We start from the raw sequence: 8,243 nt of genomic DNA on the forward strand, positions 1-8,243 counted from the left end.
GCAATGGCGCCGGAACTTCCGGGATCACATAATTCCGGTCCGGCCGCGGCGAGGAGAATGCGGCCAGGCGACGGGTGGGGAGGGGAAGGACACTGAGGCGCCCGCTCGCTCGCCTCGGCCCCGGCGTCGCGTCGACGAGCGCTCTCGCCGGTCGAACTGCGGGGCCGGGGCCGGAGCAAACCCCGGCCCGCCCCCAGCGCCCTCTGATTGGTGGACGGGTCGGCTCCGCCCTGGAGGGGCGGGGCGAGGGCGGGCTCCCCCAGGTGAGCGCCCACCCCCGCCCCACCTACTGCCCCCAGGTTCCACGCCTAGGGAACCAAAGTCCTTATTTCAAGGGCACTCAGCTCAAGGAGTCCTTCCCAGCAGAGGCTGGTGCAGTGGAGAGGTGCAACTGGGATTGGGGTTGGGGGGTCCTGGGTTTGAATCCAGACTTTCTTGTCTCTAGCATAACTGTACGAACTTGGCCCGGATACCCATTCTCTCTAGCCTCAGTTTCCTTGTCCTAGTAGGCTTTACAAGTGTGGCAATTCACTGAGCTTTTAGTGCCTGGCCAGACTAAACACTTTTAACAAATGTTCTCTCCTGTTCTTCCCGTTAGCGGTGTGATCTCTCAACCCAAGAGAAGAGCAAGGTGGCTAAGCAGCGGCTGTGCAGTCCTTGTCTCCCTTAACCTCTGGCCATCTTTCATTCCTAACTACGTAGTTTTGAGTCAGTTAACTTACCTCTTAGTGTTCCTCCTCTCCTCTGTAAAATAAAAAATAATTAAAAAACGATAACAGGACCTACTCCCCAGAGAGTCTTCCCTGGTGGCTCAGATGGTAAAAAATCCTCCTGCAATGGAGAAAACCTGGCTTCGGTCCCTGGGTTGGGAAGATCCCCTGAAGGAGGGCATGGCAAACCTCTCCACTATTCTTGCTGAGAGAATCCAAATGGACAGGAGTGTGACGGGCCACAGTCCATAGAGTCGCAAAGAGTCGGACACGGCTGAGCCACTAAGCACACCTCTCTGAAGCACAACATCTCTGAAGATGGTTGTGAAATCAGGTAGAACCCTTAACAGTGTGCTTCACACTACAATTTTAATAGATATTGAACAATAAAAGCTGTCTGAAATATCCCAGCTTCAAAGAGTTATTTCTAAAACTAGGAAAATTAAAAAGTATTTACTCTTACCTCCCTGTTAATGCCCCCGGTCCACTCAGATGCTGCATACTAAATCCTGACCGGTTTTCATAAGCCCTTAAATTTGCTTTTTTACATAATCTCTTTACTTTGAGAAAGTGAAAATCCATCCCACTGATTATCAGACCACAATGTACCCAACAGACACAAACAAAGACAGTGGCAAAGCCAACAAAAAACAATGTTTCCCTCAAGGCCACAGCATGGCTGCAAAATGACTGACAATCCCCTTTTGAGAAAATGCAGCATTTTTACTAATGACTTGCCCAGCCCTGCTTCATTTCTCCCTCCATTACCAAGTCCAAGCTCAATCTGCTTGCTGATGACAGGCCAATAAACTGAGAGATGAGGTGTGGAGGCCAGGAATAGGAAAGTATCACCTGTGTACCACCGTGATAGCAGACTAGGTCCCTGAAACACCATCCTATGGGGGCCAGGATGCCAGTTTCCTTTATAGAACAGGGAGAGATGGGAGATGAGGAAATAAAGTAGCTTTATCTTGCAAAATAGGAGGGGTTGTGTTAATCACTTTTTTCTTGCAGCCATTGACAGGTGGGCATGGTCAGATTGTCTCCCAGTGAGTGGAACAAAGCCAATTTAGTTTAACTTTCAGCAGAGGGCAGGGTTCCCTGAGGCAGGCTATAATTTATGATTATAACAAGAGCAATGACAATCAAGGTTTAAGTCAAAGACTCAGATTCAACATGGAGTCACGCTTGGCTCTTCCCTGTTACCTGAGCATGCAAAGATTTATAAGATACCCAGTTCCTAAACTGCTGCACCTCACAACAGCACCCAGCCCAGAGCTGGTCCTCCATCTTCTTGTGCTGTTATCCAAAAAGAGCTTCAATCCTGTGAGAAGCCCCTCCCGACTCCCTTTTCCAAGATGCCCACCTTCCTCCCCTATGTGGTCTCCCCTGCTGCAGCAAGTCAACCTCTTTGTTGGACTACAGGTGTGTTCCTGGTAGTTTTTATCTGTTAGCGTTCACCTGTTAAGTAACATTTTTCTTGGGGAGGGCGGGGGGCACATACTGCACTGCCTGAGGGATCTTAGTTCCCCCACCAGGAATTGAACCTGTGCCCCTACAGTGCAATTGCAGATTCTTAACTACTACACTGCCAGGGAAGTCTTTGCTCTATTTTTTATTGCATAGTTTTCACCTTCTAATTACTGTAGAATTTGCTTTTTTTTGGTTTGGTTTTTTTTGGTCTGTTTCTCCTAGCTAGAATATAAGCTCTGTAAATCCAGAGATCTTTGCCTATTTTGTTCTGCTATATCACAAGTCTCTAGAACTGTGTGCAGCACATAGTAGTTGCTCAATAAAATGTTTGGGCTATGGGTGAAAGAATTCTCTGATGTTAGAAAAGTTACCATGCCTTGTTTCACCATCTATACCAATGGGAATAATGATGTTTTGCCTTATAGGGAAACAAAACAGTCATCTCTTTCTCTGGGAGAACATTTTAGCACAAGGGCAATCCATGTATTTCTTCAAACACAAAACATTTATCAGTGAGTCTGCTGAGCCAGTGCTACCCAAACAGGTTATATAGGAATCATGAGCAAGTTTTAGCGCTTGAACATAGTAGCCATGTGACACTGGGCAAATTCCTGCCTTAATTAAGGCAGGTGAAGTAAGTCTAGTAGTACACCTTCCTTGTAAGTATTTAGTGAGTTTAAATACAGATATATATGGCTCAAGGAACAGTCCTGGATGTAGTAACCGCTAGGTAGGTATTTTCTATTGTTTTCATTGATGCTGTTATATGATAGCAAAAAGGGTTGCCAGATTTAGCAAATAAAAATACAGGATGCTCAGTTAAATTTAAACTTCAGATAAATAACAAATTGAGTTTCAGTGTAAGTATAATTCCAAATATTGCATGGGATATATACATAAAGCATTTGCTGTTTGTCTGAATTTCCATTGCAACTTGGAATCCTGTATTTTATCTGGCAGCCCTACATCAGAACAATACTTGGAGCTTTTCAAAGGCCTTTCGCCCACCTTGTCTGTTTTGTTTCACAATAAGTCTTTGAAGTTGGACAAGCACAGATAATGTTGCCCCTTTAAATATGAGAAGATGAAGTTGGAGAGACACACAGAGATACTGTGTAGGATCCCACAGGCTGTGAGAGACAGAGGAGAGCTTGAATCTTGGGAATTTTAGCTGTGGGGCTAGTGTTCCTTCCCCTACTGGTGCTCTTTGGCCCTCCCCCCAGAGGAAATTTTTAATTTAAAAGGGAAGACTACAGAGTGGGAAGCAGAAACAATCCCTCTTATTGGTGTTTGCTGAGTGCTACAAAATTTAAGAAAGTATAAGAGATACGGCTGACATCCTGCCAAGCCAAGAGGACTCTATTGCTGTGAGCAGATCTACCTGATACTATGTTGCACAAACTTTGAGAATCTTAATGTGGAAAATCTACACCATAAACACCAATATCAATCTTCCTATTATTTTCTTTCCAAAGGGAATTGGAATAATGATTTGGTTCCTGTAAAAACACTTTATATCTTCACATAGGTCAATGGTTTCCTGCTTTTTTCAGTCTAAGTATCCCCTCCCACAGTCTGTGAATTATTTTGTATTAAATGCTTTGTTACTTTTTGGTTTATATAAAAAAGTTTTCTTGTATGGGACTTCCCTGGCAGTCCAGTGGTTAAGACTCCATGCTTCCACTGCAAAGGGCATAGGTTCAGTCCCTACTGGGGAAACTAAGATCGCGCATGCCTTGTGTAGCGTGGAAGAAAAAAAAAAAAAAAAAACTACAGTGATACAGTCATGTGACTAAATATTTTTAAAAGTAGAAAAGGACATGACAACGATTCTCTCCTTGACCACATTCTGCTCAGGACCCCTAAACTTTTCTATGAGGCTTCAATTTTTCTTTGTCCACAGTTTTAGCAAGAATTGTCTTAAATTGGTTTAGCCAGAATCCTCCATATTCTATATTTGATCCCCCTCCACATCTGATCAGGTGGTGGCTAAGATGGTAAAGCGTCTGCCTACAATGCTGGTGACCCGGGTTCAATCCCCGGGTCAAGAAGGTCTCCTGGAGAAGGAAATGGCAACCCACTCCAGTATTCTTGCCTGGAAAATCCCATGGACAGAGGAGCCTAGTAGGCTACAGTCCATGGGGTCGCAAAGAGTCTGACATGACTGAGTGAGTTCCCTTTCACTTTCTTTCACTATCTCAGGTGATAGCTCACGCCCTGGCCTGCCTTCACTAGGAATCCTGTTATGTCACTTTAACCAGAATCCCAACCCTCCTTTCCTCTTAGAATGTTCCATCCAGTTAACCCCCTCACCCCTCATTCTGCTCCTTGGCTATAAATTGTTAACAATCTTTTAGTGCTTCAATTAATTTTATCTATGATATTTTGCACATGTGACATTATGTCTGTAGGATAAATTCCTAGAACTGGCATTGCTGAGTCAAAGAGAATGGGGGTCAGTGACAGTCACAGATTTGACGAAAGCAGCTTCCAATATGCAGAACCACCGAGAATGTATAAGGACCCTGCCCGCAAAAACCCTCTCAAGCCAAAATAGCTATCAAAGTTTGGGATATTAGCAATCAGGTGGGGAAATAACATTTCAGTGTAGTTTTTTTTTTTTTTAAGTGCAGTTTTAATTGTTATTTCTCTATTTTTTTTTTCCTATTTCTTTCTTTTTTTTTCAAACTTTTTGTGTGTGTTTGTTTTTTTCCTCTGTGTCAGGCAACTTGCGTGATTTTAGTCCCTGACCAGGGATTGAACTCTTGCCTTTGGCAGTGAAAATACAAAGTCCTAATGGTGCTGAAAACTGCCTCTCTGCACTGGTGCTGGATTAAATTTTGGAGACAGAGTTTTAGACAGAGGTTTGGCCTTACAAATAGCTGTGAAAAGAAGAGAGGTGAAAGGCAAAGGAGAAAAGGAAAGATATAAGCATCTGAATGCAGAGTTCCAAAGAATAGCAAGAAGAGATAAGAAAGCCTTCTTCAGTGATCAATGCAAAGAAATAGAGGAAAACAACAGAATGGGAAACACTAGAGATCTCTTCAAGAAAATTAGAGATACCAAGGGAACATTTCATGCAAAGATGCACTCGATAAAGGACAGAAATGATACGGACCTAACAGAAGCAGAAGATATCAAGAAGGGGTGGCAAGAATACACAGAAGAACTGTACAAAAAAGATCTTCACGACCCAGATAATCATGATGGTGTGATCACTCATCTAGAGCCAGACATCCTGGAATGTGAAGCCAAGTGGGCCTTAGAAAGAATCACTATGAACAAAGCAGGTGGAGGTGATGGAATTCCAGTGGAGCTGTTTCAAATCCTGAAAGATGATGCTGCGAAAGTGTGCACTCAACATGCCAGCAAATGTGGAAAACTCAGCAGTGGCCACAGGACAGGAAAAGGTCAGTTTTCATTCCAATCCCAAAGAAAGGCAATGCCAAAGAATGCTTAAACTACTGCACAATTGCACTCATCTCACATGCTAGTAAACTAACACTTAAAATTCTCCAAGCCAGGCTTCAGCAATATGTGAACCTGATGTTCAAGCTGGTTTTAGAAAAGGCAGAGGAAGCAAAGATCAAACTGCCAACATCCACTGGATCATGGAAAAAGCAAGAGTTCCAGAAAAACATCTATTTCTGCTTTATGGACTATGCCAAAGCCTTTGACTGTGTGGATCACAATAAACTGTGGAAAATTCTGAAAGAGATGGGAATACCTCTTGAGAAACCTATATGCAGGTCAGGAAGCAACAGTTAGAACTGGACATGGAACAACAGACTGGTTCCAAATAGGAAAAGGAGGACGTCAAGGCTGTATATTGTCACCCTGCTTATTTAACTTCTATGCAGAGTATATCATGAGAAACTCTGGACTGGAAGAAGCACAAGCTGGAGTCAAGATTGCCGGGAGAAATATCAATCACCTCAGATATGCAGATGACACCACCCTTATGGCAGAAAGTGAAGAGGAACTAAAAAGCCTCTTGACGAAAGTGAAAGAGGAGAGTGAAAAAGTTGGCTTAAAGCTCAACATTCAGAAAATGAAGATCATGGCATCCGGTCCCATCACTTCATGGGAAATAGATGGGGAAACAGTGGAAAGAGTGTCAGACTTTATTTTGTGGGGGCTCCAAAATCACTGCAGATGGTGACTGCCGCCATGAAATTAAAAGATGCTTACTCCTTGGAAGAAAAGTTATGACCAATCTAGATAGTATATTGAAAAGCAGAGACATTACTTTGCTGACTAAAGTTCGTCTAGTCAAGGCTATGGTTTTTCCTGTGGTCATGTATGGATGTGAGAGTTGGACTGTGAAGAAGACTGAGCGCCGAAGAATTGATGCTTTTGAACTGTGGTGTTGGAGAAGACTCCGAGAGTCCCTTGGACTGCAAGGAGATCCAACCAGTCCATTCTGAAGGAGATCAGCCCTGGGATTTCTTTGGAAGGAATGATGCTAAAGCTGAAACTCCAGTACTTTGGACACCTCACGCGAAGAGTTGACTCATTGGAAAAGACTGATGCTGGGAGGGATTGGGGGCAGGAGGAGAAGGGGACAACCGAGGATGAGATGGCTGGATGGCATCACGGACTCGATGGACGTGAGTCTGAGTGAACTCTGAGAGTTGGTGATGGACAGGGAGGTGTGGCATGCTGGGATTCATGGGCTTGCAAAGAGTCGGACACGACTGAGCGACTGAACTGAACTGAACTTGGGTGAAGTATGTACTACAAGGGCGTCCCTTGTGGCTTAGACAGTAAAAAAAATCTGCCAGCAATGCAGGAGACACAGGGTCAGTCTCTGGGTTGGGAAGATCCCCTGGAGAAGGAAATGGCAACCCACTACAGTATTCTTGCCTGGAGAATCCCATGGACAGAGTAGCCTCATGGGCTACCGCGTGAAGTATAAAAGGATAGTATTGTTTTGCCAAGCAAAGGGGTACACAGCAGGTTCCTGCCTCAACAAACTGTGTGTTCCAATGCTAGATGATTTCATGGGGAGTCTTTTTTTTTCTTATCGTTAATTTTATTTTCATTTTTTGGCTATGCCATTTGAGATCCTAATTCCCTGACTAGGGAGAGAACGTGCACCCCCTACAATGAAAGTGCAGAGTCCTAACCGCTAGACCACGAGGGAAGTCCCTGACAAGGAGTTTTATAACAATACTTTAAGGGTAGATAGCATAACATACTTAATGGATGTGAATTTGAGCAAACCTCAGGAGATAGTAGAGGACAGAGGAGCGGGCATGCTGCATTCCATGGGATTACAGAGCCTTGGACAACAATTTCAAGGGTGGGGTTGCTGACAAGGTTAGGGTGTGGGCAGAGTCCTCTAATCCTGATGAGCTTCTCTGGTTCCTTTACTCTTGCATAGGTGGTTTCAAACAGTAATGCTGAAAAAGCTGAAGTTGAAGACCTACAAGACCTTCTAGAACTAGCACCCAAAAAAGATGTCCTTTTCATTATAGGGGACTGGAATGCAAAAGTAAGAAGTCAGGGGTACCTAGAGTAATGGCAAATTTAGCCTTGGAGTACAAAATGAAGCAGGGCAAAGGCTAGTAGAGTTTTGCCAAAAGAATGAACTGGTCATAGCAAACGCCCTCTTCCAACAACACAAGAGAAGATTCTATGCATGCACATCACCAGATGGTCAACACCAAAATCAGATTGATTATATTCTTTGCAGCCAAAGTTGGAGACGCTCTATACAGTCAGCAAAAACAAGACCATCAGGACCTGACTGTGGCTCAGATCATGAACTCCTTATTGCAAAATTCAAACTTAAATTGAAAAAAGTAGGGAAAACCACTAGACCACTCAGGTATGACCTAAAACAAATCCTTTACGATTATGCAGAAGAGACAAACAGATTCAAGGGATTAGATCTGATAGACAGAGTGCCTAAAGAACTATGGATGGAGGTTGTAACATGGTATAGGAGGCAGTGATCAAGACCATACCCAAGAAAAAGAAATGCGAAAAGGCAAAATGGTTGCCTGAGAAGGCCTTAGAAATAGCTGAGAAAAGAAGAGAAGTGAAAGGCAAAGG

This window comes from Capricornis sumatraensis, chromosome 5 (assembly GCF_032405125.1).
Source record: "Capricornis sumatraensis isolate serow.1 chromosome 5, serow.2, whole genome shotgun sequence".
NCBI classification, from domain to species: Eukaryota; Metazoa; Chordata; class Mammalia; order Artiodactyla; family Bovidae; genus Capricornis; species Capricornis sumatraensis.